Genomic DNA, 21379 nt, shown 5'->3' with positions numbered 1-21379 from the left:
ATCATGAGACTTGAGCTGAGATATTTTTACTTTTCAGATATTAAATGTTCTCTGGCATTCATTTTTTATCGAAAAGATTCTTTTTCCGAGCGGAATTCAGCCTGTTTGGGTGCAGGGGCGTATCATGATTTTCCAGGGGAACAAAGGGGCCCTTGTGTACGCCCATGTCTGATTGGGTATATCATGTCACAGATAACCGATCAAGTTGACAATCACGAGTATCAAGTGACTTAGAATGGGCTCAGATAATGTGTAAAAGAGGGAAATGTTTAGAATGGAATAGTTGAATGTTATTATAAATAGTGGACATGGATGACAAGTATTTGAGTTTTATAGCAATTTTACGGTCAATAACAAATTTACGGTAATAATTGATATGTAAGATACTGCTTTGAAAGTAATGTCCAGTTCTTCGTGTCTTGGTGAGGTTAACCCTAATAACTTGTTTGTGGTTTATATATATGGATATAAACAAACTCGATTCTAATACTCGTTCAATTGAGTTAAGGTGGTTTATTATATACATATATATATATATATACATATATATACATACATATATATATATATACACATGAATATATATATATATATATATATATACATGTATATATATATATATATATATATATATATATATATATATATATATATATATATATAAATATATATATATATAGCACTGGATTGGTATTTACGTTTACTTCTCCAAGTTGGTGCTTAGGTTTACCTGAGGTGAAATGATTGGATCAACTTGAAATTTTACATCAGTATACCTTATGGTACTAGGACTGCATATCAGTCGTTATAAGTTGCTACCTACTTTTTGGGTCATTTGGCAAGGAAAAATCCAATTGGTCAAACCCTTACGGTAAACCTAAGTCTTGCTCTCAAAGTATATCCCCCAGTTGGTATATAAGTTGACCTGACGTACAGGCATCCGTAGTTTTCTTGACAGCGGCAGTAGCCTGTATTCAGTGTATACGTTCTACACTGTGTACACTGTATACGCCAGGGCTAACGCATACCCGTAGGCTGCATTGCTTGCAACCCAGTAACAGTTTCGGCTAATATTAGATGATGTGTAGTATCTGTTCCCTCTCGATGCAAGGGCACTGGGCTTGAGATCTGGTCAGTCGTTCGCCGGGTAGTTTGGTTTTCGTGCCCAGATTCTTTCCTTGTTGACTTTTTCTTAAAAAAGTACCGTTAACACGAAAACGTCTCACCAACAACTTCAGGTAAGGTCCATGAGATTAGTCAATAAAGTTTGGTGATATTAATAACGTTGATATTATAACGTTGTTGCATACGCCTTCACGTTATTTGTTCATACCCATATTTCAATAGTCTAGCTTGTAGCCTAAAACTTGTAAGGCCTAGCCTACGTTCGGCTGTAGCCTAGGGCCATAGTCCAAGTCCTAACAATACCTTAGCATTGGGTCAAGGGTAAGCTGGTCTGTAGTTTGAGCTACAAATTAATACCAACTGCCAGAGAAATTAGATTTCAAGTAGGTCAGCTTAACTTCTTAGCCTACTGTGCATGTATGTATCATATATGGCCTTAGATTTTGCTGGACAATTATGTTACTGTACATTGCCCTAATCATGACCAAATACTGTAGCCTGGTGGGCTTATAATTGACGCACTTAAGGATTTGATCAATGATATCTATCAATGAAAAATCCAAATTACTCAACTGTATGTGTTTTTCATATGTGTAGTTCCTCAGAAATGTTCTGATCTCAAAATATTTAAGGTTCTGTGCTTATGCACCGTACAATTGAGCAGAATTTGACCACAAAATGTCTGCCGTGTCAAGTTCTTTCATACCCCTAAATTGACACATTCGTCGATAAGCTAACTGTAGTGTAGGCCTTAGTATACATCCATTGACTTTAGATGCTGTTTGCTATGCTCTGAGCCACTAAGCTTTGACAGGTCATGTCCCAGAGAGTAGTGTTTTCATATTGAGGTAATGTTGGGTATTTTAAGGGTGTAAGATTTCCAAATGGCCAAAAAACGTGCAAAACTGGGGGGGGGGGGGGAGGGTGTTAAAAGCTTAAAAAATACCACAATTTGGTCAGCAAATACCTCAAATGGATTCAAACTCATGAAATATGTAATTCTGTTTGACTGCAAAAAAGTTTAGGCGGCCTGCTGCATCGTTGCTAGTAATAATGCGTCAATTACGGAGGTGCGTCAATTATGAAGCCTTTACTATACTGTACAGTAGCTATGCCTAGATTATTAGAGACTGAAGTCACCATGCAAATGTAACTTACAAGTAGCCTGTATTGAATAAGAGATGCTATAATTGTTAGAACTTTTCAAAAGGTTCTTGGAAGTCTTTACTCTCCAAAATATTCTCAGACATTCTAAACACCACTGTACTGTAAGATGTCTGAATATCCCAGTGAGGGTATCAATAAAAACAGTTAAAGGATATATCACTAGAAAATCCAGCATCAAATTTGGGCCAATGCAGAATACCTTTAATCTAAATCTCTCAAGTGATGCATTGTGTTTCAAGTGTCTTATTTATAACTAGCCAAAATTTGTACAAAATAACAATGCCATGCATCCAAAAGGTTATTGAGTCAGTACATTTCCATAATGTAACTATTACAAAAGCTGAGTGCACCTAATTAAAAGTTAACATCCTCCAAAAATCTATATAACACAAAAATTTGATAAAGCCTTCTATCCCTTCCCTTGCATATACTGTAAGTCATTTTGTTAAGTCTATTTAGATCCATAAGTAATACCAAGTTGACTAAATGTGCAATATTCAGTGTTAAAGATCTGAGCTCTGTATTGCCCAAAATATATTGGAGAGAAGCGTACAATAAAAATTGAAATAATGCACATCTACACTCTGACCATTTGATATTTATTTGATTGGCACTGTTAATGTTTTCTCAGACAAATTTGATGATCAACATTCTCAATCTCAAGATGAATGACAACATCCCACTATCCAAAGGAATAACACTGTACGATGAAGCTGCCATGCAGTGAAAAAGTCAATGTTGGAACGGTAGCAATCATAGGTAGAGCACAGATGCCGTCTGGGACAAACTGATGGGGTGACCTACTGCATCATTGACAGCAAAACGGAAGATATTTTCTGAATTAACCAAAAAGTAAGTTAATATTCTGTAGGTTTGACATCGCATCAACTTGATTCCATAGGACTCTATTATCTCAAATACGAGTAACAACTGAGGTAATTTATTCCAAAGTTATGGAATGAAGAAAGAAACAATCAGAAGGGATGAAAACTTTTGTATATCTGGTTAATGTGGTGGTATCTTTTCCTCTATGTCCATAGTATTTAACTACACTAGAGCTATATCCACTCTCTGGTTTTTAATCTTAAAGGTCAATGCAAGACAACACCAAATTGTCAGGCTAGGTCCACATAAAATGTACATACATGTATATTTAAATTTTGAAATCTTTACAATTGGTAAAGCTTGAATGACTTGCAACTTTTAATAGCACTTGCTATGGTAGGGAGCTGTTTCAGCTCCAATTGAATGCATGGCTGCATAAATAAAATGTGTAATGTTGTATACAAGGCAAGATGAATCAAGAATTAATGGGAACAAAATGGGATGGATAAACGAATTGAAATTTACAGTGAAAATAGTATATATGAAAGGTTGTGAGATGATTAAAATATTGGCTGAATTACAGGAGATTTAGTTTTGTAAAGCAGTTCATTGTTTTCATAATTTGTAGAGTGTGAGGTCATGTGAGGTCTAATCGGTAATCGCAAAACATTCCAAGCTATATTGCGCGTGCTATAATTGGGACCAAATCAGCATATCTTTAAGAGAAAGCTTTTCTTTTTGTACCAACAGATGGATAGATCTACAGGCTAATACAGCAAAGGATATGCTCTAATTAGAAATGCCAGGCAAGATTATCACACAGTTTACAGTGGGGTGAATACAATCATCAACCAAGCTTTTCATCATGCTGTACATAGTGGTATACAGTAGCTCCTTGTTGGGCTTATCAATTAAAAGCTTGCATAGAAGCCGATGCCAAGCAAAGCAAAAGTATGTCCTGTAAATCGCGAAGTAGATTCACACATCTCATGTATATCCTCTGGGACACATCACATCTTTCAATGGAGTTTGGAAGTTGCTGGGAGTAGTTGTTGGATTGGCACAGTAATGTAGTATTGGCTTCACATAAATGCAGAGCAGTAACAGAAAACTAACTAGTTCCAGGATATGTTACACTGTTACACCATATAAAAGATAGAGGAAATTAATATTATAAGCTTCAAGCAGACAGAACCAAGAGAATGCAGACCAGTCTTCATGGGAAGTCTTCTACATATTTAACTGTATAAATGGACTCATTCTTTTGCAATGTACTTCTTGAAATATTTTAGTTTGGTGACATTGTGGCACTACATGTTTTTGTAAGTATTAGGGAACATTTGCAGCTGCTTGTCAAGAACATGGAACTTGTTATACAACTGAAGTGGTCCTGATGCTTAAGTGTTGAGGTTACTGGATATTTTGCTGCCTTACCTTGCTTTAACTGTTCTTAAATGCATTTCTCATGTTTTAAGATGTTTTAAGTTTGTATTCCAAGCAAGATCAGCAAGCCATAGTACAGTAATTTTAAACAACCACCACACAGATACTTGTGCAGGACTAAGGGTATTTGTTAAGCAGATTACTATTATATAAATCTTTCAAACTTTTATCCCACAAAATCTCCAGGGGTACACTGCATTGTTTCTGAACCACACTTTCACAATTCTACAAGTGGGGTTCAGGGGTTATGCTATGGGAAAAGTTTACAATGTTAGGCCTGACTTAATTACTGAAAGCTTTTGGTCTTTTATTACACCAAGAACCAGTTTATTCTTTTAACAAAATTAAATTTTTTCCCCTCAAAATTGAGGGGAGTGAATACAACAAAGGCACATGCAACTAGCACCAATGTCATGGAAACCTAGTGCAGCCCAATGAAACATACTGTAAAACCACAACATTTGTAACTATAGGTATGAAATTGTGCAATCCAGGGGTATTGTGTATAATTTTGTCCCTCCAAGCATGGAAACTCCATGATATTGTGGTAATTTGCATTGGTTACGGTATTAGATACAGCCTATACTGGTAAGTCTAGATAAATACTTGAGGTATAAGTTAGTTCCCAAAATGTTTCTCATGTATGAGAGAGGTCAGTAAATTGAGGTCATGAAATAGTGCAAGTATCCTGGTTTATGTGAAATAAATCTTGTGGAAAATATAAACTGGGATTGAAAATACAATCAACTGCTTGAATATGATTGTACAATTTTTATTGTGTCTCGTCTTTTAATATCATGCTAATCTCCACTACTGTATGTGTTTGGTAATAAGCCAGATTTCTGGGTAAAAGTTTAAAAAAAAACAAATCTTCAACAATTTTTGATGAATTTTAAGCAATCACATTCACTGCCTCTATCTCTGTTTACGTTTTGAGTCAGCAACACAGTATACTGTACAGTAGTGTACAGAAAGGGACACTTTCTGATGTATTCCTGATCAATTGAAAATTGTTTGTTGTTTGACTGTTTGTAGCAGTATTCCTCGGAGGAGTGAAAAAAATAAACATACAGTGAACAGTTGCAACTGCGCATTCATTTATACATTACTTAAATTATGTTCTGATGCAATTCATGTATTATTCACTGTCAATTTTAGTTCAAAACTGTCAGTATACCATTAGTTCCTGAGCCATAATTTTTTTGCTTTAAAAATCTGGCTTTGAGTGTATAGTATTTTGTCAAAAACATAAAAGTGGAGGGGCTGCTTATCATCATTCCCTGAACAGGCTTTACCCAATTTGTTAACTATAAAGGTAACATATCAAAATGTCTGGGGACTTGCCACAGTGCTGACAATTTTCAAATATTTCCATGGTTCCACCAGGGATGTTAGAGATGGACAAACAACATTTGAGCTTTCTTTAACGTTTGTTTCGTGCCGACATTAATACTGTTTTTGGTCCAATACTAATACCTAAATAGGGTGACAGGACAAAATCCCCCCGGACAAAGTCCCCCTAGGACAAAATCCCCCAGAGCCAAAATCCCCCTGGACAAAATCCCCCTAAGACAAAATCCACCCAAGCCAAAATCTCCCCAAGCTATAAAAAATCCCATCAATTCTTTACAAATATGCGTCATCCCGGTCCCTGCTATCGTCATCCAGTACCGTCATCCGTTACCCTCACCAGTATTTCCATTGGTACTCTCAGTGGTACTCTCAGTGGTTCCCGGACCAGTACTCCGACCATACCCCGACCGGTACCTTAATAGTGAGCCTGACAGTTACCCCCACGGGTACCCCTCCCTGACCAGTACCCTGGACTGTACCCCGGCCTGTACCCCGGTCGGTACCCAGACCGGTATCCCAACTGGTATCCTGAAAGGCACCCTGACACATACTCTGACACATACCCTTACTAGTACTGGTACAATAAACAGTAATTTGACCAGTACCTTGACCGGTCCCTTAAATGTCACACCATGGAGCTATATCCCATGGCCACACTAACAGGTAGCCTCGCAATTACCCTCAATGATCTCCCGACCAGTCCCCTGACCAGTATCCGGACTGGTATCCTGACCAGTACCCTAACCAGTACACTGAGTGGAACCCTGACTGGTAGAGTGACCAGTATGATGACCGGTACCCTGACCAGTCACATGACCAGTACCTTGACTGGTACCCTCACAGGTACCCTAACAGGAGCCCTCACAGTTACCTCGCCAGTACCCTCACTAGTACCCTGACCAGTCCCCTGACCAATCCCCTGAACGGTACCCTAACCAGTGCAATGTCCCATGCCTTGACTGTCACACCTGGGCCATCCCTGGTTGTTGCAGGCAGGCTTTGTATGGGTCATGGGGATATTGTCTGGGGGGATTTTGTCCTAGAACCCCTAAATAGCACTCAAAACGGATAATGGTACCAGACGGTACCTGTACGTTGTCTGCTAGATTCATACGATGTCAAAATGCTAGAACATGCACTATAATACCGTTATCAGTCGTCAGTAGGTATATACCACACTCATCTCATATCAGTATTTGTTTCTAATGTCATAACAGGCAGTGGCGGAGCGTCCATACAGTCAGGCGGGGGGGGGGGGGGGGACTCAAATGGGAAGCTGGCGCCCTTTTCAGCTATTCACCACTTTTTACTTATTCGCGATTATTTACTTTTTTATTGCGCTCTCATCTACCTATTGACATTTGTCACATTTTGTTGGCGATGACACTTATACCTAAAGGGTCATTTCCGGCGATATAGGGAGTATCTTTACTCAAAAGATTTCTGTACGCTCTGTGCCAACCTGTGGTGGCGCTCCGCTTAGATAAAGTCGAAAGCGCCCGTACAGACCTTTCTCGCCCCTCTGACCAATATCCCTAGATCCGCCACTGGCTCCCAATCTTCTTCCCCGTCAATCCGTCTAGTATCCCCCCCCCCCCCCTCCTTCCCCAACCGAACCTCGTATGTTAAAGGAATATCTAATGATTAGAGACACTTATTCTAATGTTAAATCAGCAAAGAGCAAGCAATAATGATTTTATCACTAAGATTTTTTTTTAATTTCTCAGTTACACCGTCATTTAACTTCCCACTCAATCTTACACTCCCTGGTAGGCTGGTACTCTCCCATCCCAATGTAGGAAACTTCATCGTTACACGCAGCACGCAACGATCTTTGTTCTACTTAATTGATCCTTACTGAGTCTTTCAACTTAAAAGCATATTTTTTTCCAAATAGCTTAGTGAAAGTTACACAGTTTAATAAATTAGAAGCATCTCCTTGTTAAAGAATTGTATTATCGGCGTATAGTCTTCCGATAAGCGTAACTTATAAGGGTTGAAAGAAATCAGTGAGAGCAGGCAGTAATGATATAAACTTACATATATATATATTTTCAAATCTCTTATTGAACGAATTATCAGCCCCCTGGTTACATCGTCATTTATCATCCCTCCCCCATCCTGCCCTACCCTTCTTCACCTCACACACTCCGCTCTATAGGGTTAAAAGAAATCAGCGAGAGCAGGCAGTAATGAAATTTACTTACATTAATGATTTTATTAAATCTCATTTAGGACAAATTATTAGGTCCCCCTGGTAACATCATTTACCCCCCCCCCCATTCTCCCCTTCCCTTCCTTACAATCATCGCTTCTCTTACACCTAATATATGAGATATCCTCGCAAAGCGTGATGAACTAGGTCCCTCATTTATCTAATGCGTGGGAGGAACTCGAAACTTTCTTCCTTATCCGCATATTCCAAGCTTTCTCCAAGAAAAGAGTTACAGTACCTATTACCCAGATTTTTAAAATAGCCTCCCTCCTCATAAAACGTGATGATCTATGTCTCTCATTAATCTAAAGCATGGATGAACTACCAACTTTAAGCATATTACAAAGTTTTTCCACAAAAGAGCTACGGAACCTACTACACACAAATTATATAAATGTCACTAAACGGCATCCGTAGGGACATCGTTTTTTGGTCCACATTTGAGTTTCCATCATATCTTTAATCTGCTTTTCATACATATCTTTTATTGTGATTGTTATGATGACCACATCTAAGGACTTTTGAGTCATATTATTGTATCCAGTGGAATTGTCTCGCTGAGATATAAAAGGATGGATTTTCCGTACGTTTTCACGGTAGGCCCCTCTGTTCAAGGTCAATGCACGACTATAACATTAGGTCCACTAAGTGCGGATATTGGTCTCCATTTGCCACTATTGCAGTAAACCCAACCGAGCAACGTGTCTACGGTGTCTCTTAAAAGACAATATTATTAACAAATTCGAAAAGAATTTTTAATCTCTTTGGTGTCATTTTAAAAGTATTTCTGATAACCTTACGTACAGAATTCTTTTATATGAGAAAGGTACATATAAGAAACATGACAATGACCGTGATAAAACCAATTTCAAGATTACTAGCGATCAATTCGCTCAATTTGTTTCAAAAAATGATTGAAAAGTGATATGAATTCCTCCTCATTCATTCTTTTTATTTGAGCATGTTGAACGCTTGCGATAACATGTCATTACGAATCATTGCAGACGCTCACCCAAACCGTTAAAAAATACCGTCCCTCTCCCCCCATCTCTTCCTACACTGAGCTCCCAACAGTGGCGGAGCGTCAATACAGTCAGGGGGCGGATGCCCCCCCCCCCCCAACGGACTCATAGGGACTGCTGGCGCCCTTTTCAGCTATTTATCACTTTTTTTTACTTATTCGCGATTATTGACTTTTTTATGGCGCTCTCATCTACCTATTGACATTTGTCACATTTTGTTGGCGATGACACCTATTTATTCTTCGTTTATCTGCAAATTAGCAAGGCCCGGAAAGGGTCATTTCCGGCCATATAGGGAGTATCTTTACTCAAAAGATTTCTGTACGCTCTGCCCCAACCTGTGGTGGCGCTCCGCTTAGATAAAGTCGAAAGCGCCCATACAGACCATTCTCACCCCCTCTTACCAATACCCCTATAGCTCCGCCACGATAACAGGAGTGACTTTCCATATGTTATTGGTAGGAAATTGCAGGAATTATTGGAATCCTCAATGAAAACTATACGTAGGTAGTCTTGTTTGCGTGGGGATTGAGTTGTGTGGGTGTTACACAAAAACGTAGATATGCTTTCTTTATTCTTGTGGAAAGCCGCTTTCACTTTGATATCAGATAAACCTGTGGTACATGCAGTGACGTAGCCAGGATTGTTCCAGTGGAGGGGGTGGGCGCTTGGGGGGGTTGACCAATTCCTGGGAGGGCGTCTTGTTACTACCTGAGTGGAGTGCCACCATGGGTTGGCGCTCAGCGTACGGGAAATTTTCAGCTATAAAGACCTCCTAGATCGTTGGAAATAACACTTCCCAGGCCTTGTAAGCTGCTCTAAAGTTTCACAACATCCTTTATTTTGAGATCCCCATGTCTTGATATGGTCATCAAATAGTTTAGAGAAATAGAAGAAAAAAGACAATCTGGTAAGTTGCTTTGAAATATCATGACATATCTCGGCCTATGCGCTATGTCACGTCAGGTTTTTCAGCAACTATAGCCTACTGCCGGTCCGCGGTCGAAGGGTCGTTCATGAGTGGTCATCATGGAGATTCGATACCATGCAGACCAATGAATGATATATTTTTCGCACATGTAATTTTTTCGACACCCAAAATCCCAGTGGGCGGGCGACAAGCTTTCATGGGGCTGTCGCCCCCACCCCCCCCCCCCCCCGTGGCTACGCCACTGGGTACATGGTGCCGAAGCACATATCTTCAAAGTACTGTCTCCAACTTTCAATTGTTTCAAGCTACTATGTGACCAAAAAGAAGTTCTCAAGATGAAGTTGCAGATCTGAAAGGACCAGTAATTTTACTAGGAAACCTTTCGACCACGTACACCTTTGAAGTAGGATAGGATTACACAGTATTTGAATTCTTCATCGATCGGCTTGTATTAAATTAGCTGAAACTCTATAGACCAGTCTTGCAAGGTTTAAAGAAATGGCTCCTTACATAGTTGGCCTGATTCAAATTCATCCAGTGCAAATTCATCCAGATGCAAATTCATCAATATAATTGGTCGAGAACTTGCTAGAACAGTAAGCTGTCTGAATTAGCATCTTCAGATCGATTATGGGTTTGCTGAGTTAGGGAGCAATATTTTCGAAGTACAAGGACCAACCAATGAACACAATTTTAACATAAGAGGCAGAGATAAGACACTATAGCAGAAATCATTATGTCTTCTTTCTATTTATTACTGATAAATGCAAATATTTTCATTAAAAATCATTATGAAATTTCATGTTACTTTCAGAAATATATAAACAAAGCAACTTCTACAACTTCAGCTCATTCACATTCATGCTATCAGCTAGAAAATTTACCATGAGGCACATTTTCTATGAGGCATTGATGTGAATACCACTGACATAACTTGTGCTATTCAAATGGATAAAGGGCTTGGTCAAGTCATGAATAAGGCTCTGCCCCATATATTGCACATGTACAAAAAGGGTTACTGCTGTACATGCAATACTTTTTTGATGGGGGAGAGAGGGGGGGGGGGGGAGATGTGGTAACATGTTGAAAAGACCACATCTTTTAATATTTCATTTTTCTTTTGAACATATGCAAATGCTACAAATGAAAGCACTTGGAAATTTCTTAAAGAGATAGGCAGTTGTTGCCCTTGCACTGCTTTGAAGTCTGCACCACTGTAAATATTGTTGAAGGAGAGGAGTTCTGCGAATCTCTTGATAGTCAAGTAATAAATTTTTCTTTCACTGTTTGTTAAACAGCTCCTAGCAGTAATATGTATTTACACGACATTGTATCTGAGGTTCATTATGTAACCGGTGTTTCTACATACAGTCAAATTAAAAACCAATGTTAAACTTGTTCACCTGCAATGGTCTAAATTCAGAAAGTACATCAATATCATAACTCTTTTGCATGTTGTATAACGGTACTGAATTTGAAGTGGATTATATTTATCAATGAATATAGCAATGTTTTGGGTAAAAGCAATTAAAGCATCCACTTGAACTTCATGTTTTCCTTGCATTGTTTGCTACTTCCTCCTATCTAGATTCGAAAGGGACATATAGATAAATGCTCAATACCTCAAACAACATTATTTAACCCTTGTTTCCCACAAAAAATGTTCTGTCCCAGTTTCTGTAAACTACTCGGGATAAATGGAGGGGTGGGGGGGGGGGGGTAGTTGGACAGGTTGGGAAACTAAATATTTGACAGATGTTGTATTTGACAATAAAATTCACCTTCCCAAGGAAGTAATACAGTTCTTTAAGTGGCATTTTATGAAGGACCTACAGTATGTAACGATAGCAGAATTGTTTATTGCCTCCTGCTGAAATGTCCAATAAAGACTCGCAGTATTGGAATGTTCATCAGATTCCTCATTTTATAGAAACATCTGTGTTTATTGAAACTTTCCTAGGATGTTGCCAACAAGATGCAGTTGAAGTCTACTGTACCTTGTTGTCAAAGGTGGAGCTCACAAAAAGTCCTATCAACTAGTCTTATTCAAGCAGTGGCAACATATGGGAAAAAAGAAAAGCAAAATATGGTACAATTTTGTTAATATTATTTTGAACTATTTATCCCAACACCCTATCCTCCTTTTAAGACTTTTGCAAGCTTGTAAACCAGTTACAGCACTCATGCAACATGATATGACAAAGGTTCATTGTCAGAACATGAAACTAGCAATTTGGAGTAAATTTGTTAAAAGAATGATGAAGTTAATACACTGAAATATTGAATGGGGCTCAAAAGAGCTTAAGAAGTCTTTTGAGGTACATTACTTGTTCCGATAAATATATTAATTGCCCTAAGATTCAGCTATTAAAGCAGCTACTAGTCAGATACTAGATAGTATGGGATCATGAAGGTTTTCAGATTTTACCTATATTGGCCTCAAATAACCTTTGACTTGGCTAAGAGCACTCAGCACATGATACACCTGCATACAAACTTCCCTTCATCATTCCAACATTGAACTATCATGTTAACATGGCTTTCAGTTTCATATATCTAGTTATCTCACATGGGCTTCTGCTATACTGTACAAATTTATAGAATAGTACTCAATGTCAGAAACCTATATGCACTACATATGACTACCAACTTTTCCTTGTTGAGTTAGATGCTCTATGTTACTCTACTGACCTTGAGTAGCCTTTGACCCTCAATGAAGCCAACACCTACTGAAAATTCCAGTATAAATATAAAATTAATGAAATGATTCAGAAAATACTTTAACAGAAAGGAAAACTATTATAAACACTTCTGTTCATACTGACCTCAGCGTAAACAATTTAGAGACCAAGAACATATGGTATAATAACTATTAGCTAACATTTCTTCCTTCTACTCTGCAATTTTGAGAGAACAATAAGCAAAATTGATACTGGCAAATGTAACATAGCAACAATAACAATAATTCACAAATGATAATGACATCAGAAAAAGTAGCAACCAAGACAATGATGATGATTTGAAAATCTTAATGAGCAATCCTAAATGTAACTAGAATATCACTTTTAGTAGAGCAGGGTTCTCACAAGCACGTTCTAACCTGGCGGTGGTCGTGGTTTGAATATGATTTTGCCTCTCCCTGCATGGTTTGAAAGTTTAGCGCCCGGGCTGAACATTTATGAACCAGGAATAGCTTGCTGCGACTTATCTGGTCCGAAAAAATTATAGCATGAGGTTAATTTCCTCCTGGGTGCATAATTATCATAACAGTTCAAGAATTTTTACCAAAGCTGATCATATTTGAATATCTGGAGTCGGCTCGGACTTGAAGGGTCTTGGATTTGGCTCATACCAAGTGGGCTCGGACTTGGCTCAGACTCTGGCTAATTGGACTCGACTACAGCTCTGCCATAAATATAAAAAGATAATGGATTGTTAATAATTTATTATATGATGTTGAGAAGGTAGAGACTTCGAAAGTTAACTCCTAAATGTAATGGATAGCATTAAACTCTTCGTTTCACTAACAAAAGGATTCTCAAATACAGTACTAGCAACATTACAGCTGAAATAATGGATCACCAATACGATGCAGTGAAGAAAGGGAGTTAGTTAGTTTCACTAACAAAAGGATACCACATGCAGTACCAACATGAGGGATGCCCATTATATTGAGGGTCCACTAGACTTAAGGTTTGCTAGACCCAACACCCCCATTGTGGGAAGCATTATTGAGCGTCTAGTTAGCATTTATTGGGTAACTGAAAGTATTGAAGGACCTTGGTGACTCCCCTCCCAGTACTTTTATAACATTTATGAACCAGGAAGAGCTTGCTGCCACTTATCTGGTCCGAAAAAATTATAGCATGAGGTAAATTTCCTCCTGGGTGCATAATTATCATAACAGTTCAAGAATTTTTACCAAAGGTTATCTTTGGTATCTGGAGTCGGCTCGGACTTGAGGGGTCTTGTATTTTGCTCAGACCAGACGGACTCGGACTTGGAACGGGCTCTGGCTAATTGGACTCGACTACAGCTCTGCCATAAATATAAAGAGATAATGGATTGTTAGTAATTTATTATATGATGTTGTGAAGGTAGACACTTAGAGAGTACTCCTAAATGTAATGGATAGCATTAAACTCTTCGTTTCACTAACAAAAGGATTCTCAAATACAGTACTAGCAACATTACAACTAGAATAGTTGATTACCAATACGCTGCAGTGAAGTAAGGGAGTTTAATAAAGAGCATCCCTCAATGTAATGACTAGGATGAAACTCTTAGTTTCACTAACAAAAGTATACCACATGCAGTACCAACATGGGGGGGGGGGGGGGAGGATGCCCATTACATTGAGGGTCCACTAGACTTAAGGTTTGCTAGACCCAACATCCCCATTGTGGGAAGCATTATTGAGCATCTAGTTAGCATTAATTGGGTAACTGAAGTACAGACCTTAGTGTCTCCCCTGCCAGCAGTATAACAACTGGAATAATGGATTGGTGAAACAATGTTTTATTTGATACAGTGAAGTAAGGGAGTTACATGAATAATAGTTAATGCAATGAGTATGATTAAAATCTTTGTTTTACAAACGAAAATTATTCTCAAATACAGCAACATAAGAATTTGTATAAATGGATTATTAATAATGAATTTTATGATGCTGTGAAGGAAGAAAATTCATTAACAAATTTTAATTTGTATGCTGCATGTCATATACCTGTCCAGAAACTAAAAAGAAAAATTCAAACTCATAGAATGCACCGTACCTGGCTCCAAGCAATGACATATAAATCTAGTCCTCATTGTATCTACAGAAGTTGTTTGTCCAATTTTAATCGAAAGCCTTTCCTTTCATTGAAAATTTTGATCTTCAGTAAAAATATTCTTCTGTCTGCAGATTTTATTGATGGCAGTACTTCCTTCTCTTGTGGAGAAATTCCACCAGCTCTTGTTAACCTACAACAAACCAAAACAACATTTCAATCATATGTCAAAGTTTCACTGAAGTACATTCCATGTAAATATTTTTTTAAAGCCTCACATTTTGATATTGACATTGTTGCAAAAGGTACAAATAAACACATCATAATCAAGGTTAAAATGTGATGGTGTGTTAACACCTCAAGTCTTTGCTTCACAATCCTACCTACAATTCATTCCAGCCTGCCAGATGGCAGATTTACAGTACATTTGGTTTTCAAAGACTACACATTAAGTCATTTCAATTCTGATAACATTCTATGATGGTGGAAGTAGCAAAGTAAAACAAAAGGTTTGGCAGTGGACTTGGTGGGAAGTGGAAAGTCTTTCTTACATTACTTTGTTAGCCATTGCCTTAGATCATTTTCATTTTTTGAAAATAAACAGCAAATTTTCATCATCTTTTTTCCTGTTGAAACTTAGTACAGTAAATTTATATTATGTACAGTGTGTGTTGATCAGACTTAGAGGATATTAAAGGGAAGACTTTAGAAAACTAACTTCAGGTCATAGGGATTTAAAATATATCTCACAGTCAATACTTACTGAATATTAAAGACAACTAGGGATGTTTGCAATATATGCTTGTGGGAGCTCCTTATTTCCATATAAGCCATTTCTCGCTGCATCCCATGGTCAGCATGAACCAGCAGCTCAAAGTTACAGTATTTTGATATCCTGTGTCGACCTTGAAATTGCAGCCCTGTACTTCTTGCAATAAAGTGGAGCATATCTGCTGTGGTGTTCTCATTCTGCATTCATGCATTCCTCAAATTGTGCCAAATTTAAGCCATCTTTTCTGACAAGAGAATGAACATAAATAAGTCCAGATAATTGTTTCATAAATTGCAGGTGGAAGTCTTGACAGTGCAGTTCCCTATTTGATGTCAATACTTAGTGTACATGTTGTCCAATATTCATGTCAGTTTAGTTAATTTAGCTATCACTTTTTTCATGGAAACCGCATATATGCAACAATTGAGAAAAATGCCACACTACTAAGTTTGAATATTGATCTATTATTTGGTATGTAAGTTGTACCCAGGAATTTAGCATGCAATCACTTCAAGAGATTGACTGAGTATTCATGCATGGTTCAATGCCTCATCCCGCATGCAGTTCATTTGTAAACTGCATGCACCCTAGACCATGTATACCGGTACATTTAGTCCCTCAACGTATCATTTGGGGTTTAAGCTCAGGACTACTTGTGTACACAGACTTTGGCATTATGACTGAGCTCATTTTTAATGTTTGGTTTCAATGATGTTGAAACTTTCCACTCACGATGGCATATGTGTGCGTGTGCATTGGTAGGAGTACTGTGTTTGTGATCCTAGCTTGTAAACACAGTTTCTCATGACAGTAAGCTTTATTGGACAGATCTCATAGTTGGTACAGTATGTATGTATAGATGCATCACAAGTACAAGAAGCCTATTGTTTTTGGGGAAGGTCAAAGGAAATTTAGGTAAAAATGGTCAAATTGTGAAAACTCAATTTGAAGCATGGATAGATCTATTTATTGGTATGTCTAGGCCAGTGGTTGGGTCAACAGGACAAACTTGTGAAAACCTTATTTAAACCATACATCTCAAAGCAGGGTACACTAGCTTGCAGAGATATATAATGTTTAGTATCATGTTATATCGCTACAGAAGGCTTTCAGTGGTCTTTTTAGATCCCCAACTGTCACTTTGAAAATGTTGTTTATCACAGTTCTCAATAGTTTTTTGCTGTATATTATTAAGATACAATAAGTTGTACATGCAGCCTACACATATACAGTAGCATACATGTCAGATTGACAAATTCATAAAATGAAACTTATTACATAATGGAAACCATGTGCAGTGCAGTTTGCATAATGGTGATCTATTTATACACCCAACCAGCTATAGTATCGGATCATAGCAACATGTTACCACATGTATGCATTTAAGTGTTTTGTCACACAGTACAGTGCTAACATCATACAAGGGAGTTTTATTTGTTCCATAACAACTCATCATAATAGCCTGTTCGTGCAGGGAGTTGTAATGGAACAACTCCCTGGTTTGTGCTACAGTATGGACATGAGAACTATCTAGTGCCTGTTGAACATTAGTCTTGTGCATTTTCATGTTACTTACTAACACCAAATTACTGCACACAGATGGTCATTTTTAAAAGTATGAAAACTGAATACAATCAAGAGCTTTTATTTGGACATGATACCCAATATGAAACTACTTTAGTTGCACATACTGTATGTATGCTGGTTTTTATCATGAATGATTTTTATAGGAGCCATGATTTTTTTATTTTTTATGAAGTAGGTCTGGATTCCCTTGGCATTATAACCTGATTGAAATTTAACCTCTGTGATTGCACTAATATGTGAGACCATTGATCAACCTAATTAATAGCTTTTAATGATGAAGACATTGATAACAATTTCATAACTCATTAGTGTGAACACAATGCAAGGTTCAATGAGGTACTGTTTACTTCCTTAAAATGTATAGCTGGTGGTTTTTCAACATACTCTAATCCTTTCAAATATGTTACATTGAATCTTTACACTTTTCCATTGATATATCACAGACTGTGTTTTTTGTTATGGGACTCTGTAAAACTGGATCAAACCTAGCAATTTTGGACAAGGAATTTGCTCTTTTCGCAAAAACTCCTAAGTGCTCAAGTGACTGTACAGTAGGTCACCCTGTGAAGGCATTGTGGGACTTTGAGGAATACTTTTGATCAAGCTATTACTTCAGCACTAGTAACACTACCCACATCATAACGTTAATATCAAAATGCCTAAATAACTTAGCCATGATTGCGTTGTTATTCTAATATGAATACTCAATTGTTTACCTTCAGCCATGATTCATCCCATAGGTGCAGGGGGAAAAAACTCATGTTACAAAAAATTGTTGTACACTGCTACACTGAGGCCCTGTGTGACTTAGTTCTCTGAATCAGAACCAATGACACACCACTACTACTGTACGCACAGGGCTAAGTGATGCACACTAACACATATAGAGAATATTGTGGGGATGAATATTGTACCGAGACGGCAAACGTTTTCACATTTTTTACTTTTGTAACTCGTTTATGGAATCTATCAGGCCCTTTCTTTTACTGTAGTGTTCCGTTTGCTTGAGTATCTGTTTTTGTGGAGTTGTGACTTTCTGACTGCCTTATTTTATGGCAGAGAGATTGAGACATACCCAAAGATTTATATTTCGTGAAATGGTTCAAAATTGCATCGCACGAATGCAAGTTCTTTCATACCCCTAAATTGACACATCTGTCGATAAGCTTATTGTAGTGAAGGCCTAAGTAAACATCCATTATCTTTGGATGCTGTTTGCTATGCTCTGAGCCTCTAACCTCAGACAGGTCAGGTCCCAGAGATTAGTGGTATTATATTGAGGAAATTTTGGTTATTTTTAGGGAGTAAGATTTCCAAATGCCCAAAACATGCACAAACACAATTTGATCAGCATATACCTGAAATGGATTCAAACTCATGAAATATTTAACTCTGCTTGGCTGCAAAAAGTTATGGTTGCCTGCTGTATAGTTGCTAGTACTAGCTACAGTAGTAGTAGGCTAGTATAGTAATAGTAGTATACTACTAGCCTAGTAGTAGGCCTAGTAATATTTGGAGGTGCGTCAATTATTAAGCCTTTACTTTAAAGATCTGGAAGATCACCAGGCTGCAAAATGTGTAGGTTCACCAGTCTGTTACAAGTATATACTTTAATTTATTTATCACATTTTATATTCCGAGTATCAGCAAAGGCAGTAGCAGGCAGCTGTGATTTACCATAGCCAGTAATACTGATAGGTCCAATTTAGGGCTAACGTTAGGCCTAGGCTAGTCTACTCTAACTCTAACCATGGCCTTACTTTATTTGTGTTCAGCATGAAGGTATTTACTCTAAATGTTATTAATATATCCGGAACACTTTTAAGGAATTTACTTACAATGCATATACTCCACCAAAGTTCCAAAAGCCAACTTCAAATGGGCAACGTTTACGGTAACCTGTGGCACTTTCCTTTGTAGACTACATGGCCAGGCCCACATAAAGTAACGTTGAATGTAGGCTATTGGGATAGCAACGATACGATCCGATCGACTGCCCTACCACCGAACACAGAAAGAACTGCTTATATATGGGGGCGTTGTTTCGTTACGTGTAAATTTGCCAGTTAAAATAGAAACTCTTATTTTCTTAAATATCCCAAATTAATGGAAGAAAAAGTACAATTACGAAGATTTCAGTGTAATTAGAGGAACCTTTAAGTTTCGGACTTATATATAGCCGCATTTGGTCAAAATCGAGGTGTAAAGTTGGGATCAACATATATACCATGTTCGTAATTCTGTTATATACCCTTCGGAATTACCTCCACTTTTGAAGGGAAATTTTACCCTTTAAATGAACGATTTTTTTATTGTAACTTCGGAATTGAAAAGTTTATGAGGTTTTCTCTTAACTCGAAATAATCATTCCTCAAAGGGAGTGAAATTGATTGAACAAGAAGACCCTAGACTTAGGTTTACCTGGTGTCAGGTAAACCTATCCCCGAGGTAAACCTAAGTCCCAGCTATCATGCTATGAAGTAAACCAAAATACCAATGTGTATATATATATATATATATATATATATATATATATATATATATATATATATATATATATATATATATATATATATATATATATTACCAGATACGCAATCTACTCTGCCTGTCTCTGATTGGCTATCCGTTCCTGTTAATAAGTTAGATTACATAGCATATCTCTGTTGCACATTGACCTTACTGAAGATTATGTACACTATAGTGACAGCAACAAGTATCATTGTGAACTTTGTTCTGCCATTTACTTCGCCTGTAGCCCTTCTGTACAACCATATAGTAAGATTGAACAAATTCAGAGCACTTACATGAAGCTTACAGTGATGTGTTTGTGTCTGCTGGGGAATGGTGAGGGATGGTGGGTTGGGGGGGGGGAGATATTAACGATATAATTTTATAAAAAGTAAAGTACCCGCAAAAGTACCCCTCTTTGTAATACGAAATGATCTTTTCTAATAAAAATGACCCATTATAAATATAGTAACTGTGTAAAATGCCCCTTTTTTAAAGTTATGATGCATCATATTGTTAAATACATTATTACAATTAGAATATTCTCTTTTGTTAAAACAGAACATTCATTCAATGCTGTATTTTGTGGTATGGCATGCACAGAAAATAGGTTTGCCGGAAAGTTTATATGTAACCTGGTGGTCTTTAGCCCCACTGCACTTAAAGTTCAACCACCCACTCACCCCCACCCCCCCCCCCCCCCCACACACACACTCCTCGGGATTCAAAACTCTTCCGCCGTTCCTGGTAGAACGAGAAATGGACAAACGAAAAACATTCCCAACAATAGGCAGAGTTTTATTAGAAAAGAACAAAACAGCATTGAATCCAGTCATATCATTCAAATAAATTCGACAAAGCACAATATTTATCAGATTAATCAATTTTTATCAGATTATTCAATACTCTCACAACCAAGTTTGGTGGTTGATCTGATTAGTTTCAATTTTCACTCCTTTTTTCTGAATGAGATGGTCGAGCGCCCTCGAAAGTCAAAGTTATTTGACCGCGCTCTGGTGGTCACTTACACCGAAGATGTCATATGCCCTCAATTAAGTTGACAGCAGCACACGATTAGATTGGTTATGGTAAATTGATGGTTATTGTTAGAATAAATATAGCATTTGAAAGGATCAAGTTGCTGAAACATTGCCAGATTAAATAGATATGTTGATTATTATTGTCTCGCAAGGAATGGTGAACTGAAGTTCTACACGCCATGTAGTGAACTCACAGAATAAAGTCGTTATATTTGATCGAGTTATTTTGATTTCAATGGGGCTCTCCAGCGTCCTATCTGAGGGTGCTCTCATAAAAGGTCCTAATAGAGTTCAGACACTAGGTCCTAACGTGCTTTATATGTACAGTTTACAAACCTATGCTTTAAAATAACACGATGTCGTAAATACACAACACTCACAAGCATACGAACAAGCAGGGTGAATTTGTATGCCGACGCAGAGGCGTAGAAAAGAAAGTGAATGATTTTGATAATTTTCTTCTTCTGTATAACCTTACTTTGCAAGTAACCACCCGTAATGAGGTAGAAGTTTTACATGCGAGGGGGTATTTCCTCTACGCAAGGCCCCTTTCCCAAGCCGACACATTCACTAAGATAACTAAAGTGAAAACTGGTGTCACAAAGCCAAAACAAAA

At 37.7% G+C, this 21379-nt stretch overlaps 2 long non-coding RNA genes across 3 annotated transcripts; one reads left to right on the top strand and one right to left on the bottom strand.

Moving 5' to 3' along the window:
• Positions 1-3048: 3048 nt before the first annotated feature.
• Positions 3049-5316, top strand: LOC139963869 (uncharacterized). Its single transcript, XR_011791783.1, has 2 exons — positions 3049-3144; positions 3868-5316. It is a non-coding gene; the product is annotated as an uncharacterized lncRNA (long non-coding RNA).
• A 5496-nt stretch (positions 5317-10812) lies between these two features.
• LOC139963868 (uncharacterized) lies at positions 10813-19035 on the bottom strand. Of its 2 annotated transcripts, XR_011791781.1 has the most exons (4): positions 15617-19035; positions 14857-15046; positions 14004-14119; positions 10813-13486 (listed from the first exon to the last, which is right to left on the bottom strand). It is a non-coding gene; the product is annotated as an uncharacterized lncRNA (long non-coding RNA). The 2 variants fall into 2 exon arrangements; XR_011791782.1 differs by lacking the exon at positions 14004-14119.
• Positions 19036-21379: the final 2344 nt, after the last annotated feature.

The sequence above is a fragment of the Apostichopus japonicus genome, chromosome 22 (assembly GCF_037975245.1).
Source record: "Apostichopus japonicus isolate 1M-3 chromosome 22, ASM3797524v1, whole genome shotgun sequence".
Lineage (NCBI taxonomy): Eukaryota > Metazoa > Echinodermata > Holothuroidea > Aspidochirotida > Stichopodidae > Apostichopus > Apostichopus japonicus.
Note: the sequence above shows the minus strand (reverse complement) of the source record. Positions and strands in the feature narration are given on the sequence as shown.